This window comes from Quercus lobata, chromosome 4 (assembly GCF_001633185.2).
Source record: "Quercus lobata isolate SW786 chromosome 4, ValleyOak3.0 Primary Assembly, whole genome shotgun sequence".
NCBI lineage: Eukaryota > Viridiplantae > Streptophyta > Magnoliopsida > Fagales > Fagaceae > Quercus > Quercus lobata.
The window spans coordinates 82,126,832-82,144,865 of NC_044907.1; the positions used below are offsets into that span (position 1 = coordinate 82,126,832).

At 40.5% G+C, this 18,034-nt stretch overlaps 1 non-coding gene across 1 annotated transcript; it reads left to right on the forward strand.

Annotated features, from left to right (window-relative positions):
• The first annotated feature begins 9,411 nt into the window (after positions 1–9,411).
• On the forward strand, positions 9,412–9,572 carry LOC115988200. Its single transcript, XR_004091375.1, has one exon. It is a non-coding gene; the product is annotated as a U1 spliceosomal RNA (small nuclear RNA).
• The last annotated feature ends 8,462 nt before the right edge of the window (positions 9,573–18,034 follow it).

Consider the following 18,034-nt stretch of genomic DNA (forward strand, 5'->3'; position numbering starts at 1 on the left):
AATATTGACGAAATAATAAACTTAAAAGAATTTTATAACCCCACAGACAGAAAATTTGATGATAATGATGGTGTGGAATTAAACTAGAAACTTAGACCTTAGAACTGTACCTATCTTCTGTCTTCTGAGTCTGTCTATTTATAGATAAAGTGAACTATGGTAAGTCTTTAAAAGTAACCTGAGTTAATTAAAGGGAACTCAAGTTAATCTGTCGGTAGAATTTTGAACAGTAAAGTCTATCTGGTAATATGCATGCTAGTGAATAGTAACTTTCTATCTATGAGAATTTGCATGCGAATTCTGTCAGAATATCTTTCAAAATATCTTTCTGGATCTGTCTGTATTTGTCTAGACTGTAATGGATCTGTCTGGAAGTTATTCATGCATGTTGGTGAATAGTGATCTGTCTCCAGTGAATAGTGATCTGTCTCCAGTGAATAGTGATCTGTCTCCAGTGAATAGTGATCTGTCGTTGGTGAATAGTGATCTGTCGCCGTTGTCTGTTCAGAAGAGTGTTTTGTCTGTCTGTGCCTTCTGTCTATCTGTCTATTAGTCTGTATCCGCGTAATTATCATAATCTAGCGGATCAGAGTTGTCCTCATACTGCTCATGCTCATGGAGCACTCCATAATCATTACATAGGGCACAGTATGAAATAGGAATGAAAACAGGAACATGATCCTTGGCTGTCATCAATCTGGGATCTTTAACAATCCTTCTTTTCCTAATGAGCTTTCCTGCTGAAGGTCTTGGGCCATCAACAGCTATCCTGTCGGTGTAGCCATATAAATGGAAACCTCTGTCTAATTCTTTCTATACTTCATAAATCTTATTACTCATGAAATTTGACAATTCTTGAGCAAGAGCACCTGGATCATCAAGTGATAAATAAGTATCTCCTGTATACCAGTTATATTTAGGGATACCACACCAATTATGGATAAGGACTAAAATGTGTGCTGGCTGAGCTTCCATATAATAGCTAGTGTCCCAAACTGGAAGAGTACTCTAGATTTCTATCTTCATATAATTAAGTCCTCCAATCTGTGTTGCTGCTTCTTGGATGACTCTGGGAAATAAACTAATCTGATTTGCTGAAGTAATGGTTAATTTGCTGATAAACCCTGCTTCTAGCATTTCAGATAACCATAAGGGATCACAGATTACTGGATCCTCTGTCTCTGTGTTGATAAGTAATCCTGGGTAGGGATTAAATATATCTCCTGTTCTTTCATAAACTCTGTCTGAATTTCCAAAGCTCTCATACCATTTAGCTTTATGAGATAACCATATATCACCTGTTATGTCTTCTGTCCTGATAAATGTTGTAGAGACTATCAGTTTAAAAAGATACATCCATCTATCATAAGAACTTGTTATAGCTTTATGAGTTAATATATTTTGTTGGATTTCAGGGGGTAAGGTTCTAATAGTGAGTCTCGTTTTTTGCTGAATCTTAGGGTGGAGCTTTGAAAAGCTTGTTCCCATAAGATAGCTTTTTAGAGACTGTAGTTCTGTCTTTGTGGAGCTTGAATCTCCATCCTCCTTGCCATGGAGTTGACAACTGAGTGCTTCAATAAATGCCCCGGTGCTAACAAGATGTAATTCCAAAGCCTGAAGGGTCATTTGGAATAAGGGTTTCTGTCTGAGGGTGAATGCTGCCTGTAAATTATCAAGAAGTAGTTTAATATGAAGAGGAAGGTCTTTAAATTCTCCGTTTTGAAACATAAGATCACTGTCTAGAACTTTTTGCAGAATTACACTTTTATCATCACATGAATACATTGCCTCTGCTAGCAACGTATCCTGAAGGGATATTGTCTTTATCGAGACGCCTTCATGCATATCCGAAATTTTTACTTAAGGCTTTCGGATACCTCTGGGTTGCACCGCTGGTGCCTTGCCCATGTCTTTCTGAGAGAATCTTTTACTCATAGTCTGCAATTGGGTTTTGGGAAGAGGGTTATGTTTGGAGCAAATATTTTGCAAAACATCTTTTGAAATTCTTTCAGCAATGTCTTTCTGTGAAATTCTTTTGAAATATTTTATAAGAAAAACAAGAAAAGCATTTATAAAACAAACAACATTTATAAAACAAACTTTTCTTTGTACACTTTTGTGCTCTTGCTGAGTAGCAACAATATTAGATAGTCATGATGGGATCTGTCAAGGTAAGTGAGATTCAGAATACTTCTTAAATCTAGTATGATTCTATTCATACATGTATTACTATATATCTCATCTTGTGAAAATATGTGAAATAAAGTTAATAAAGTTTCTTCATAAAGTCTTTCATTAATAGGAAAATCTATCAAAGAATTATAATTAATTCTGTCTGTTAAATTAAATCTGTCATTATTCAAGAAATTACTACAATTAATGTTTTCTTTAATGATTAATAAAGGAGAGTCTGTCAAATCTTCTTTTATTAAATTATCAGTGTTTTCTATATTTGGTGTGGGGGCAATAGCCTCAAGTTGCCATCTGTCAATCCTTATACTATTAGTCCATGCATATTGATTACAAAAGATTGTATCTATATTTCCGTCTTTTATGCCTTTTCTACTGAGTTCTTCTGTAGATTGAACTTTATGTAAAAAAGCAATAGAAGAACAAGAACATATCTCTGTCTCTTTGTCTTGTTTATCTTTCTTTTTGTCATTTTCTGTTAATTGATTAACAAGTAATATTTCTGTCTTTAAAGATAACAAACTTCTTTCAGTTCTATAGATTCCTCTTTCGTTGATATCTGTTAAAATAGTAACCTTTTTGGAAGAGTGTATTTCTTTCAAGATAGGTGGTACAATGAATTTAAAGAATATATCTTTTTCCAATATATTAGTTTTAATTCCTTCATCTGTCACTAAAAAGGGATAAATTAAAGTCATAAAAGGAGTTCCTAAAATAATTTTAGAAGGAAGGTCTTTAATTAAAACAAAAACTGTTTCAAAGCAAACTCCATTATTACATATGTGCAACAATAATTAGTGTTTACTAAATGATGAGGTTTTAAATGGATGGAAATTTCAATCCTATCAATTTAATGATGATGATAATTGGCAATAGTGGTTGTGTCAATAGCTGCAAGCCAACGGAAGGCAACAATAATAATGATGGGAGTGGTGGGCTGGTGGCAATAGAGGTGATATAAACAAATTGTGGTGCTGACAATAGTTGTGTCAACATTGGTAAAGATTAAAACATTGGTGGTGAAGGCAATGGTAGGAGCAGATGGTGGGGGTCGTGAGCCGACAGAGACATATTAAAGATTTGACAAAAACACCTATAAAACAATGTGATTGTTAGCTTCTTATCAGTCTTCATTTTTAAGGTGTAAACTTCTGATTCAATGAGATCTTTCAGTCTTTATAAACTATCAAATACGAGCATTTGAAATCATATATAGATAGATTACTCCATGGTAAATTCAACATAACATAACATCAGATCAAGCAATCATTATCCACTAAATTGAGGTTAGACTTATAATAGCATTGGTAGTGTTCAATTTATATATATATATATATATATGTGGGGCCAGAGAACTTATGACCCGGCCCACTTTCCATTAGGACCTCGGGGCCTGCGCCGAGGAGAGTAGTTGTCGAGGACAAGTAGTGAAAGACCAAATAGCCTAGAGATGCAGCCGAGGATGACCCTGTCCTCGGCATCCCAAGACTTCAAAGGGAAGAGCGACATGTCGTCAAAGGCGGCCTCCAAAGCGCCTCCAGAAGAAAAGGCGAGTAGAATGAGGCTCACATGGGGGTACGGAGTGGGAGTGGTTCAAGGAAAAGACGTCACCTCCGCATTGAATGTGCCCACAAATGTCCTAGCCATATTAATGGAAAAAGACTCCTGAACAGTGTGGTTTCGGTTATTGCAACTAACAGAAAGTAGGGGGAAGCGGCTGATGGGACAAGTACTTTAATAGGTACCTGCCTGATCAACAGATGGAGGGTCAGGATCATCCGAGAAGGGCTATATAATGTAGAGGTTTATGCGCCAAAGAAGGGGGGGCCAAAAAGGAGGGTACCCAAAAAAAAAGGAGAGGAAGAATAAGAACATGAAGCTTCATGGACAAGATCCACGGACGACATTAGCTCGTCTCTGCGCGTTCACCATGAGTACCATGATTAACCACCGTCCAGTGACCAAGGCCTAACCTTTCAAACCCACGCTCTACAAATTTTATTGTTTGGGCCTTTTAGCGTACGAATCGGTTTGGGATCGTTACAAATTGAGTCCTTACAATTGACGCCGTTTGTGGGAAAGGCTTGTGCGTTGGCACAGACAGTGGATCGAGAAAGTCCCTCCATCACTTCCAGCAGCCCATTGTTGTGCCCTAACATAAAGTTCCACTAGGGCTACGCTTCGAAGCGTTAGTAGTGCGGACGGCGGACGGATCTAGGGGCTTCCCAACGTCAGATCAACGTCCCACACCATGGTCGAGGGGCTAATCCCCCCAAACTAAAAGAAATTTAAGTTTTGGACAGAACCAAGGTATTGCATGGTCCTCGGACTCAAACCTATAGGGAAACCAACTACTTAAAAGAAATCTAAGTTTTGGACAGAACCAAGGTATTGCATGGTCCTCGGATTCAAACCTATGGGGAAACCAACTACTTAAAAGAAATCTAAATTTTTGGCTGAACCAAGGTATTGCTTGGTTCTCGGACTCAAACCTATGGGGAAACCAACTACTTAAAAGAAATCTAGATACCAGGCTCGGCCTAACAATGTACATGACATCTCGGATGATGCCTATATCTCCCCAGAAGTATGTTCAGATACAAGTTCAACGCCCTAGGGGCGCGGGTAAGTTAGAATTTCGGGATATGATCCCAAATATATCATATGCACAACCATTCATACATGTTAAGATAACTAATTCAAAAATCAGGAGATCTGCAACAATAGTAAGTATCGGCAAGGGCAACTAACATGTAATTTGAAGGAAAAAGGAAGAAAAGAATTTCATATATGTGGTCAATAAATTCAACTGCAAGCGAACTATAAAATTTTCAAAACAAAAGGGGAAACTAGTTAAATAATTAAACTAGAAACAAATACAAAGGTTGGCCAGGGCTTCTACTTCTTCAATGTCGTTTTGGCCATATCCTGGGAAGGCCGAGCAGGACTAGTTTCGGGGCCCTGGGAGACATCCCCTTCTTGGGAAGGCTGAGCGGGATTAGTTTCGATGCTCTTGGGGACATCAGTAGGGGGAATGGCCTGTAGGGGCTGAACAAAGATGGCTAGCTCCTCGGTACAAGAGATCTAAGCACTGACCGTAGGCTCAGCACCCTCTTTAGGCATCTCGGGATTCAGACCTCCAGGTGCTTCCGTCGCATCATGAGGCTCTCCTCCTTTAGTCGACTCGCTAGGAGGGACGATGATCTGTGCAGCTTCTGACTGAGTAGCCCCTGCCTCGTGTGGATCGCTTATAGCCTCGGAGCTGGCGGAGTCGGTCTCACGGATGGCTGGAGGATAAAATATGCTCTTCACCTTCCACAAGTCAGACGAAGCTTCCACTCCAGCTCGTTTTAGGGCCTCTTCCCAAACCTAGGAGCAGTATAGCCTGCATACTCTAGGAATTTGAGCTTTAAGGGAGGCCTGGGTTTCAGCCATCCCTGCCTCGTAACCCTCCTCCTCGGCCTTGTCCCTAGCCACTTCGGCCTCAGTTCTGGCAAACTCAGCCTCCTGCTTGGCTCTCACGGCTTCGTCCTTGGCAAATTCCGCCACACCCTTAGTATTATTTGCCTCGATCAGTTACTTCTTCAAATCGCTGATCTGCTCCTTGGCAATCTGCAATTGCTCCTCGGCAGCGAGTAGGCGCTTTTTCTGTTCCTCGACCTGCTTTTGGGTACCAGTCAAACCTGCTGCGGCACTATCCCTAGCTCGGGTAGCCTCCTTTAAGTCCTCCCTTGCCTTCGCGAGGTTAGTCTCGGAAGCTTTGAGGGTCCGCGCAGCATTTATGCGTTTGGTGCGTTCAACCTCGGTGGCCTTACTCTGCCCCTTAACTTCTTCCTCCATCCTATAGGTGGCCTAGATAGCCTGCCAATTGAGACAAGTATATTGTGAATGAAAATCTGGGAGCAAGAATTGATAGAGCCTTAGGTTTCAAGAGTCTTACCATACCCAAGTACCTCTTCGTGCTAAGGAAAACCTCCTGTATCCTCATATTCTTCAACTCTTCCATATCGGTAGGAAGTAGCATGGTCCTCCCTAACGCATCGGCCACCCTCCCTAACGCATCGGCCACATAACCGTCATCGTCGTCTCCAAGGTCCCTTATGGACGCGTTCTCCAACAATGGCTCCCCGTGGAGCATTGGGGCGGGAAGCCAAGCACTTGGTGCAGATTGGGCTTCGATCCCTTTCCCCTTGCTTTGGTGTCCAATCTTTAAATGTTTTTGAGCTCGCGGGGCTTCATCCCTCTCCTGAGAGGATTGGGATTTTCCCCCATCCATGGGTTCCTTCCCCTTGGGACTCCTCTTTCTCTTTGAGTCAGCGGGCTCCGGCCGAGGAGGCAGAGCTGATTGAGGAGAAGCAAGAAGCTTGGGGCGGGGAGATTATGGCTGCGACTTAGTAGACGAGGACCTAGTCTGGATGGGCTGAGGCTGAGACGGGGGAGTTGGAACACTGGATTGCGATTTTCCCTATGCAACCTTTCCCGGTTGACCCTCGATGAGGTTGAATAAGCTGGTCGGGGGCTTTCTCTTAAGACCTATCTCGGCTCGGGAGGATGTTCCCACTGACAACAGCTCCGCTTCGGACAAGTCTGGGTCACCTAGATCACCAGAAGGATCCTCGGATGGGTCGGCTTGGTCAAATGCCCCGAATCTCTCCTCGGATGGACCCAACTCGCCTTCGTCCTCCACTGCCTGATGAGATGGGGAGAAGTCCACCAATGGGATGCCCTCTGGGACAGGAGATCCTTCGGAGATCAAAAACCCTTGTTCGACTACGGTAATTTTCGGAAGCCGAGGATGGTTAGCGCTGATCACGTGCTTTGGGTCGGCAAATGACTTCTGAAGGGGAGCGTATCCTAAGATTTTATGAGCGGCTCTGACTTGACCATTCTCGTCATTTACAAAAACTGCCGCTTGAAGAACAGTCTCCAAGTCAACCCGATTAACCAGATGAAAGTGTCGGTGAAAGGCGTTTGGATCTGCAAAAAAAAAAAAAAAAAACATGTATATGGTTAGTAACCGAACCACATCAAATTAAAACGGCGCAAATGATTGACACCCTTCTACTCTCTATACCCCACCTGGTTCTCCCTCCACCATCGGGCATGGAAGGCCATCATGCCATTCCCCGAATACGATAAGAAAGTCCTTGTTCAACTCCTTGTTAGAGTCGGGGAGGTACTGGATTAGCCGAACCCTATTGTCTCTTGTCTTCATGTAGTAGGATTTGCCCTTCAAATTTTAGAGATTGTAGCACCAATTTACGTCGTGATGGGTTAGTCTTAGCCCCATTTTTTCGTTTAAGGCATCCACACAACCCAGAATCCTAAACATATTGGTAGCGCACTGGGTGGGAGCTAATCGGAAATGCCTAAGGTAACTTTTCATTACCGGTCCCATGGGGATTCTCATACCCCCCTCTATGAAGGCGAGAATAGGAATTACCACCTCGCTCGTCCTTCTCAGAAGATGCCACTCTCCCATCTTATAGTGCCTCAAACTCACGTTGGGGGAAATCCTATAATCGGCGATGAAATTTTCCATCGCCTCCTCAGTATCAACCAATTTTCTCAATTTAACCATCTCTAAGAGATACTGAACGAACTCAGTGGATGACAGGAAAAGAGAGGAACAAGAGAAAAATAAATCCAGAAAAGAAAAAGCACGAGTTAGTGAAGGCAGGGAACTTATAGAAAGGAGGAAGGGTACCTCGGACAGGCTTTTTGTGCTGGAGATAGACTTGAATTTGGATGAAAGTTTGGATGAACCCAGGATATATGCGCTAGAACTCTTAAGTGCAAAAGTGAAGAGACAAATCAGTTCCAAAAATCATTTATACCTCCCATCGAAAGTAACTGCACGAATTTTCCCACCCATAAAGGCAAGGAAATCTCTACCGTTAGATCACATCGCGCTGTTGAACGTGGGGAGCATAGAGCCGCCCGCATTTAATGAAGACACGTTTCACCTTCCAAAGGCTCCAAGAATGTGTCTCGGGTAGATGAAGAGTCTCGGGAACCGATAGGTGACAAGGATTGACAAGCTTTGACAGAGGCCTGATGTTATCAAAACCCTCCTATCCGTTCGAGGATCCGGATAGCAGGATTTTGAGGGGCTATTATGGGGCCAGAGAACTTATGACCCGGCCCACTTTCCATTAAGACCCCGGGGCCCGCGCCGAGGAGAGTAGTTGTCGAGGACAAGTAGTGAAAGACCAAATAGCCTAGAGATGCAGCCGAGGATGACCCTGTCCTCGGCATCCCAAGACTTCAAAGGGAAGAGCGACATGTCGTTAAAGGCGACCTCCAAAGCGCCCCCAGAAGAAAAGGCGAGTAGAATGGGGCTCACATGGGGGTACAGAGTGGGAGTGGTTCAAGGAAAAGACGTCACCTCCGTATTGAATGCGCCCACAAACGTCCTAGCCATATTAATGGGAAAAGACTCCTGAACAGTGTGACTTCGGTTACTGCAACTAACAGAAAGTAGAGGGAAGCGGCTGATGGGACAGGTATTCGAATAGGTACCTGCCTGATCAACAGATGGAGGGTCAGGATCATCCGAGAAGGGCTATATAATGTAAAGGCTTATGCGCCAAAGAAGGAGGGGGGCCAAAAAGGAGGGTACCCAAAAAAAAGGGAGAGGAAGAATAAGAACATGAAGCTTCATGGACAATCCACGGACGACCTTAGCTCGTCTCTGCGCGTTCACCATGAGTACCATGATTAACCACCGTCCAGTGACCAAGGCCTAACCTTTCAAACCCACGCTCTACAAATTTTATTGTTTGGGCCTTTTAGCGTACGAACCGGTTTGGGATCGTTACAAATTGAGTCCTTACAATAAATATATATATATATATATATATATTTATTTATTAATTTATTTGATGTTCATCGAGTGCACAAGTTTCACTTTCACTGTGGATATATATTATTGGGACTCATACCTTTTAGCAAAACAATATATTCTATAAAGGTAATAAAGGTGGAAATTGGGAAATTTTTACGTAAAAGTTACTGTAGAGAGAGGACCATCTTAATAAATTCACTTTCTTAGCACACAAAAAGAAAAAGAAAAGAGAAATTAAGAAAAAGAGACAAAAAGGACTTTTACAATGTCTGTGTTGGGTTTGCGTTTTTCAATGACCACAAGTCCCACATTGAAATAAATAAGAGGAGAGGTAAGCGCATAGTATTAAAGTAAAGCGTGCGACACGTATCGACATACTTACCTGGACGGGGTCAATGGGTGGTCCATAAGGCCCATGTCCTAGGATGGTAGCCTCCATTGCACATGAAGGAGGGGTGCCAGCCTAAGGTCTTCCCTAATGGAAGAGCCTATGTCAATATTTGTTGCACTGGGGGCTGTGCAAGCGCTGCCCGTGCCAAACTAATCAATAATTTTTATTTGTTTATTTACAGTGATTTTGCACTATGAAATTTATTCTTCAATATCGTTATAGATATTGTTTCTCTTCAAATCTCCAATTCTATTCTTAGACATGCTAGTTGTCTCAAAATATTGGAAATTTATAGAAATTTAAATTTTTTTGAAGTCCCATGATCATTAAGTTAAATCCATTCTTGGCATTTTTACTTTGGTCTTTTGGGTTCCTGATATCTTCAACTTCTACATTTGGTTTTTAGCCTTCTGTTTATGTTTTACTCATTGGGTTTATTATTGTTTGAGTTTTAATTTCAAGTTTTGTGTGTAGGTTTCAAGCATTTCAAGTCTAGATCTCTTTAATGGATTATCAAAAAAAGACAAGAAAAGAGTCTCTCCTTAATGAATGATTTCTTCAACTTTGTAAATGTTGGAATGACTTGAATTGTCAAAATTGGTGGCTTGACATTTGCCAACAAACCATCATGAAGTTGCATGATTTCTTACGTGAAGAAATGCAAGAAGTTGTATTAAATGCTATCTTGTATGAACTGTCAAAAAAAACGTCAAGGAAAAACACCAGTTGAATTATATTCATGCATAGCCAAAATGTATGACTCCATAGGCCATAAATGGATGCATGCCTATGTGTGAAAGTATGGCTTGATCAACAAAGTCAAAGATATGCAATTAAGCAAGGAAGCTTACGTGAAGAAACACAACACTCATGCATTAAATGTTGCATGGATTGCTTGGCCACTATTGTTGACTTCCCTAAACAATAGAAGTCTCTCATGTGCTGAAATTTCTTGGATTTCGGCTGAACATCTAGCTATAAATAGATGTGAGTTTGAGAGAAAATGCAAGAGTAGCAAAAAGAGAGTTCCTACGTGAGTTAGGGAGATAACAAAATAACTTCTTCTGTGTGTGTGCACTAGAGTTAGGAAGTGTCTTGCAACTTTTGTCTAAATATAATAGGGTGTTCTCTATTTATTTGTGAGAGAACCAAGGGTGTATTTGGGGTTTGGGTTTGTGTGAGAGTGTCTTTAAGTCATTGTTGTAATCTCCACTGTTATAGTTAAAATATATTCTATCGCCTCCAATGGACATAGGCATATTGCCGAACCACATAAATTCCTTGTGTCATATTTTCTTCTCTCTCTTCTTTAACCTTGTGTTAACAAATTAATTCACCCAATTTGCACAACAACTGGTATCAGAACTCCAGGTTGATTTATTCAATGGAGATCAACGCTTCTATTGCCAAGGTAGACGTAGTTAAGTTCATCGAAACTAGTAACTTCGGTTTATGGCAAAGAAGGGTGAAAGATTTGTTGTTACAACAAGGTTTGGTGAAGGCTTTGTACGGGAAAGCAAAGAAACCCAAGATGATGATCGATGACAATGGGAAGAACTCAATATGAAGGCGGTCAGTACAATTCGACTATGTTTGGCAGACGAGCTTATGTACGATGACATGTCTACTGTAGTTATATGGTTGAAGTTGGAGAGCCGGTATATGTCCAATTCCCTCACAAATAAACTTAATCTTAAACGAAAACTGTATGAGCTAAGATGGCAAACGGTGTGGATTTGGCTCAACACGTCCACACATTTAATAAAATTATCAGTGACTTGTTGCGGGTTGATATAAAATTCGATGATGAAAACAAGGTGATGATGCTTTTGTCCTCCCTCCCGGCATCCTACGAACACTTGGTTACAACCCTGCTTTAGGGGAAATAGACTTTGGAATTTGAAGAGATCTCAGGAGCCTTGTTGGATCACTACCAACAGAAGCAAAATTCGGGTGAAAGTTTTGGTGAAGGGCTTATGGTAAAAGATAATCAAGAATATGGAAGGAAGAAAGATAGAAATCACAGTTCTGCCAGGGGACATAGCAGATCCAAATCCAAAAGCAAGATAGTGAAGTGCTATAAATGTCAAAAGAAAGGGCATATTAAGCGAGATTGTCCAAAGTGGAAAAGAGGCAAGGACAAAGACAAGGAAGGGTCATCAAGATCTACAAACATTGTGGTAGTAGATTCAGATTCAGATTCAGATGGAGATATGCTTTTTGTTTCATCCAGTGCTAACAGGCTAATCGATTCTTGGGTTCTAGATTCAGCATGTTCTTTCCATGTGACTCCTTACAGAGATTGGTTCGACACTTACAAGTCGGTTAATTGTGGTTTTGTTCTAATAGGCAATGATGCTACTTGCAAAGTTATTGGAATAGGAACTATTAAGATAAAGATGTTCGATAATGTGGTGAGGACATTAGGAGAGGTATGACATGTTCTAGAGGTGAAAAAGAATTTAATTTCATTGGAAACTCTAGACTTTAATGGCTATTGCTATAAGTCTGAGAATGGGTTAATGAAGGTGTCAAAGGGCGCTATGGTTGTGATGAAGGGGCAGAAAGGAAAAGGTAATATCTACAAGCTACTCGGCAATGCCATTGTAGGTGGAGCTGTTGCAGTGACTGAATTTGAGCAGGATGATACACTCTTGTGGCATATGCGACTAGGGCATATAAGTGAGCGTGGTATGAGGGAATTGCAGAAGAGAAATCTTTGGCTGGAGTTAAGTCATGTAAGTTAGATTTCTACAAATACTGTGTCATGGGAAAGCAATGTAGGATGCGATTCAAAACAGCCACGCATAAGACAGAGGGTATATTGGATTATGTACACTCTGATATTTAGGGGCCAGTGCAAGTGGTCTCTAAAGGTGGAGCTCGGTATTTTATGAGTTTCATTGATGATTATTCTAGAAAGGTTTAGGTTTACTTCTTGAAAAACAAGTCTGAGGCATTTGCAAAGTTCAAGAAGTGGAAAGCCGAAGTGGAAAACCAGACTGGAAGAAAGATTAAGTGCCTAAGATCTGATAATGGCACTAAGTACAAGGATGGGGAGTTCTTGAAGTTTTGTGAAGAGCAAGGTATCAAGAGGCACTTTATAGTACGAAGAACACCTCAACAGAATGGAATGGCTGAGAGACTTAACCGGACAATCGGTGAGATAGCTAGGTGCATAAGACTGAATGCTAGGCTTCGTAAAGTCTTCTGGGCTGAAGCAATGAACATGGCTTGTGACATTCTTAACCGATCACCTAGAGCTGTGCTTGATGGGAAAGTTGCTGAGGAGGTATGGACAGGGAAAGAAGTTGATTACTTGTTAATGAGGATATTCGGGTGTCCAGCCTATGTTCATATTCCTATCGAAGAAAGGTCAAAGCTTGATTCAAAATCCAAGAAGTGTATTTTTCTCAGGTTCGAGAAAGGAGTAAAAGGGTACAAGCTTTGGCATCCAGTGGCACAAAAGGTGGTGATTAGTAGGGATGTGGTGTTTGACGAGAAGTCCATGATAAAAGATTTTAGAAAGGAAGAAGAGTCTCAAGAAAGGGGAAGCAATAGTGACTGCAATAGATTAGTGATGCAGGTGGAGATAGATGAAGTGGAGTCTCAGCTAGAGAAGGAACCTCACAATAGTGATCAAGAAGATCACAACATGATATTAGAACGGCCTAAACACAACATAAGACCACCAGTCAGGTATGGTTTCGAGGATCTTGCTTCTTATTGCTTAGTAATTAGTAGCGGGGATCCTTCCACTTTTCAGGAAGCAATTGATACAGAGGGACAAGGGATGGAACTATGGTGGAAGAGATGGAGTCCTTGAATAAGAACAAGACTTGGGAGTTGTCAGAACTTCCAAAGGGAGAGAAACTGATAGGTTGCAAGTGGGTGTTCAGAAAGAAGGAAGTAGTATCAGAAAAGGAAGGAGAACGGTTCAAAGCACGATTGGTAGCAAAGTGATATTCACAAAGACATGGGATTGACTACGATTAGGTTTTCTCACCTATGGTCAGGCATACTTCTATCAGGGTAATGCTGGCCTTGGTAGCACATTAGGATCTGGAATTGGAACAACTGGGTGTGAAGACAACATTCCTTCATAGGAATTTGGAGGAAGAAATCTTCATGGAACAACCAGAGGGGTTCAAGAAACCTGGTACGGAGAATCTTGTCTGCAGATTGAAGAAGTTACTCTATGGGCTTAAATGATCTCCCAGACAACGGTACAAGATGTTTGATTCCTATATGATCCAGATTGGTTATACCCGTTGTGAGTATGATTGCTGCGTATATGTTAAGATGCTTGATGATGGTTCTTATATTTTCTTGTTACTGTATGTTGATGGCATGTTAATTGCTGCAAAGAGCATGTGTGAGGTTGGCAGGTTGAAAGCTTTGTTGCGCAAAGAGTTTGACATGAAAGACTTGGGTACCATTAAGAAAATTTTGCGTATGGAGATTCGCAAGGATAGGGATTCAAGAAAGCTATGGATATCTCAGAAGAACTATATCAGAAAAGTTCTTGAAAAATTCAACATGCAAGATGCTAATCCTGTTAGCACCCTATTGGCGAATCACTTCAAATTATCTGGTAGTCAGTGCCTGAAGAATGAAAAAGAAATTGAAGACATGTCAAAGTTTCCATATGCAAGTGCAGCTAGGTGTTTAATGTACGCGATGGTCTGCACCAGGCCAGATTTGGCTCATGCAGTAAGTACATGGCAAACCCAGGTAGAGAGCACTGGAATGCAATGAAGTGGATATTCAGATATCTCAATGGAACCGCAGGATATGGGATCCTATTTGCGAGGCAATATGGGGATATTTCAGTGGTAGGATATGTGGATTCAAACTATGTAGGCAATATAGATGACAGAAGGTCTACAACAGAAGCTGAGTACATGGCAGTGGTTGAAGCTGCAAAGGAAGCACTATGGTTGAAAGGGCTAGTCAATGAACTTGGTTCGAAACAAGGAGGAGTTTAGTTGCATTGTGACAGTCAAAGTGCCATTTACTTGGCAAAGCATCAGGTTTATCATGCTAGGACAAAGCATATTGATGTGAGATTCCACAAGATAAGGGAGTTGACTGCTACAGGAGAAATTATTCTTGAGAAGATTGACACTTCAGAGAATGCAGCTGATATGTTGACAAAACTGGTACCTACAAGCAAATTCAAGCACTACTTGGACTTGATCAGTGTTTGTGGCTTGTGATAGCCCGCAAGGGCTAAGGTGGAGGCGATTGAAGAGTTTAGTTTGTGAAGCTTGATAAAATTCAAACCAAGGTGGAGATTTGTTGGAATGGTTTGAATTGTCAAATTTGGTGGCTTGACATTAGCCAACAAATCATCAGTAAGTTACATGATTTCTTACGTGAAGAAATGCAAAGAGTTGCATTAAATGCTATCCTGTATGAATTGTCAAAGAAAACGTCAAGGAAAAACACCGGTTGAATTATATTCATGCATAGTCGAAATGTATGACTCCATAGGCCATAAATGGATGCATGCCTATGTGTGAAAGTATGGCTTGATCAAGAAAGTCAAAGATATGCAATTCAGCAAGGAAGCTTACGTGAAGAAACACAACACTCATGCATTAAATGTTGCATGGATTGCTTGGCCACTATTGTTGACTTCCCTAAACAATAGAAGTCTCTCATGTGCTGAAATTTCTTGGATTTCGGCTGAACATCTAGCTATAAATAGATGTGAGTTTGAGAGAAGATGCAAGAGTAGCAAAGAGAGAGTTTCTACGTGAGTTAGGGGGATAGCAAAATAACTTCTTCTATGTGTGCACTAGAGTTAGGAAGTTAAAGTGTCTTGCAACTTTTGTCTAAATACAATAGGGTGTTCTCTATTTATTTGTGAGAGAACCAAGGGTGTATTTGGGATTCGGGTTTGTGTGAGAGTGTCTTCAAGTCATTGTTGTAATCTCCACAGTTATAGTGAAAATATATTCTATTGTCTCCAGTGGACGTAGGCATATTGCCGAACTACGTAAATTCCTTGTGTCATATTTTCTTCTCTCTCTTCTTTATCCTTGTGTTAACAAATTAATTCACCCAATTCTCACAATAGTAAATATTAGTTGTAAACCTGCGCAATGCGCGGGAAATTTTGACTTTGTTTTTATTTATTGATAAGTGAAAGAAGAAATAAGTACATGGAACTTATAAGTATTAGTCTTAAACTCAAAATTATATAATTATTTTTCTTTTGGAGCATAATTGATGAGAATGCTATAGCTACCAACTATTTTACAACATTTTTACAAAATGTTGATGTGGTTAATCTCTTATTGGTTTTAATCTAGGCTCATCATTAATATCGCCTTTTCATTTACCAATAATCACTTACCACATTAGCAGTTTGTAAAATTTTTTATAAAATAGTTTGTATCTCTAACATTTTTCATAATTGATAGAATGTAATATATATTTTGTAAGCTAAACGGTTAATAATTGTTAACCTGCATAATAAACAGTTTGCTTTTATAAACTCCATTTATAAATAGTTTACTTTTATAAAATGCAAACTTATTCAAGTCAAAACTGTTTATAAATGTCCATTTTTTTTTTAACCTGAATTGTTCTAAGAAAGAGAAATGACACCATGGTCGAAGCAACATTTAGATGTGTACATTTGAGAAGAGGGGACCTCTTTGTGGTGCACCAAGCCTAAACAAAAAAAGTTAACTACAGATCCAATTCAACTTCTGTAAGAAAAATTTTAAGTAATCAAAATGTGTACATTACAAAAAGTCATTGGAAAACATCCAAGTAAGAAGTATGGCCATGAAAAACTTAATCCTTACTTCACATCAAAATTCCAACCAAAAAAAGAAAAAAAAAAAAAAACACCAAAAGAGTTATATGCATAAACCATTTTTCTGAGTCATGCCTTGAGAGTAATGCAATATTGACTGATTTGCTAACGCTAAAGATCGTCCCTATTATCTTGGCAATACTTCTTGAGCTTCATATATTACCGTTCTCCATTCTATAATGGGTTGGAGGAAGTTCCCTCAAAATTGGTTTGAAGGCAAACTTTTTTCCAATATTCTGAGCCTTATAAAAACTACGGAGGCCATGAATCCTGCTTCAAGAAAGCCTCATTCGGGGCATCACACATGACTCAGTATTCCTTTTCACACAACCTTATCAAAACTTGAAACAGTGAAAAGAGATCGGTGACAACATAAAAGTCAAGACTTTTCGTGGAAAAATTTCCCCCTCCTAATTTCTTTTGTCCAGGCTATTGGGTACAATTTCTTGATTGACCAAAAAGACCGTCAATTCTGTCTTTTTCATGTGGAATTATGAACAAGATAACGTGTAAGGGCCGAGCTCGTTCGCGGAAAAGTATTAGAAAATCCCAAGATAAGAACTAGGGGCCAATCTTCTATAAGTATACCAGTTTTTCTAGCATGGGTCCCTCCAGTGAAATTCCTTTCATAATTTCTTACAAACTTTTTCAAACTGCACTACTATTTGCTTGGGACATCACAAAGATAATAGCGTAGGAATGGCAACGGGTTGAGTTTTTCCATATCCAGACCTGACCCGCGGGTCTTAACCCTTGGCCCGAACCCGACCCGTTTACTAAATGGTTTTTTCCCCGGGGCCCGGACCCGCCCCCGTCGGGCCACATGGGCCTCGTTTAGGCCAACCAGATTTGGGCCCAACCCAAAAAAAAAAAAAAAAAAAAAAAAAAAAAAAGAAGAAAAGAAGAAGAGAATTGAAGCCTAAACAGAGTCTAACGAAAATCTAATCACACTTTCCTCTTTTTTCCTCCTGAAAATGCAATCTATCAAAACCAAATATTCCTCTTTTTTCTCACACTTAATTGGTAACCAAACAGAGCCAGAAAATCACGATTAACAAACCCAAAATCACAAACACAAAAATCCCAAAATCACAAACATAGAAATCATTGAATATACATGTTTAAATAAAAATAATTACAACATTTTCTCGGCTATTTTCTTGCCATCCAAACGGATCCAAGATCTAACAAACCAACCCATTTTCTCAGCTTCTTTTCTCAGTTGAATTACAGAGACAGTATAGCGGTTCGATAGATATTCTTCAACGACAAGTTGTTTGGGGGTTTGGAGGCTTCGAATTCGTTGAGGAACAGTGAGGGTTTTGATTAGAGGGTGAAGGAAATGTTGAGTACGAAATGTCCATCGGATGATGCTGCACCTGCATCGCTAGTGTACGAGTTTTCTGGGCTTGGTTGGGGTTGTCGTGGTGAGAAGAGAAGAGAGTGAGTGAGGTTTGGTTGTTGTTGTGGTGGTCAGAGGAGAGAGGGAGAGGAAAGTGAGGCAGTGAGGACTGAGGGAGGCGTGTCACCGCGTGTGTGTGAGAGTTGAGAGGTGAAGAGGGAGAGGCGGATGTGTGAGCTGAAATGAGGAGAGGAATAGAAAATTTTAGGGTTTTTAACTATATATATGTGAGGGTAGTTTAGTAATTATACACACACACACACACACACACACACACATATATATATATATATATATATAACCGGGTCTTATCCGGGTCGGGTTTCGGGTCGGGTTTAGGGTTTTTTGATAAAACCCAGACCCGACCTGGAC